This window comes from Bombina bombina, chromosome 6 (genome assembly GCF_027579735.1).
Source record: "Bombina bombina isolate aBomBom1 chromosome 6, aBomBom1.pri, whole genome shotgun sequence".
NCBI classification, from domain to species: Eukaryota; Metazoa; Chordata; class Amphibia; order Anura; family Bombinatoridae; genus Bombina; species Bombina bombina.
Genome location: NC_069504.1, coordinates 449,630,242 through 449,631,224, shown reverse-complemented (window position 1 = coordinate 449,631,224; position 983 = coordinate 449,630,242).

Genomic DNA, 983 nt, shown 5'->3' with positions numbered 1-983 from the left:
TATGGGACAGTTCTTCATCAATTCCTGGTCATTAAAGGGAAATTGCACTTTTTACTTTTGTGCAGAACTATGTTTTCCTGTCAGTCTTGTGGACGCATGTCCTTATACAGCAACAAATATGCAGCCAGTGAAGTTTATTACAGTAGTATCAGCTGGCCGAAACATGGATTTCAAGATCATTTAAATAGATTTTACTCAATCTGTTTTAATGCAAAGCAAAAAATCTTTTGACAAGTTTATGCTGCTGATTTCTGTTATGCATATTTTTTTTTATTACAATGCCCCTTTGATTCTGTGTATTTTTAATACCAGTTACCATCTTGCGTGTTCAATAACTATCAAAATTAAAGGAACATTAGTTTGTGTGTGTATAGTATATACAGAGAGTTAAAGGGATAGAAAGGTCCAAATTGAAATGTGCATGGGAGCATTTCAATTTCAAATAGAAGCATTTTTACAATAAGCTTCCATTAGCAAAATTGCTGCTAGTAAAAGTTATTACTGTTATTCAGCTGCATACGCACATATGCTATGTGGGCCCATGTACTAGTGTTCAAGCTCAGAGAGCTGCTAATGGTGTGTACTGTGCCTGTGTCATACAAGCCACTGCCGACTTTCTGAGTAGGTGTTGTGTTTGAATACTGGTGCCTGCCCCTCACAGCATATGTACGTATGCCACTGAAAAACGGTAATAACTTTTACTAGAAGAATTGCAAAAATGCTTCTATTTAAAATTGAAAATAATTGAGGACATTGGTGAGTGTGCCTATTCTTATCTTTCTTAATGATGGCCAGTTAGAGCCAACTGTAAAGGAGTTTGTTTTGTACCCTGCAGCAAGCAATCACTGTGCAGTATATAGCTGTTTTTTTTCAATAGCCAAATGTAACCCACCATTTGCCTTATTAGAGGAGCAAATCTGGGCTTTAGTCTGCAGACAGTTTTGTAGTTGTTATTTGATTAAGCCTATTAGGGGTAGATATGT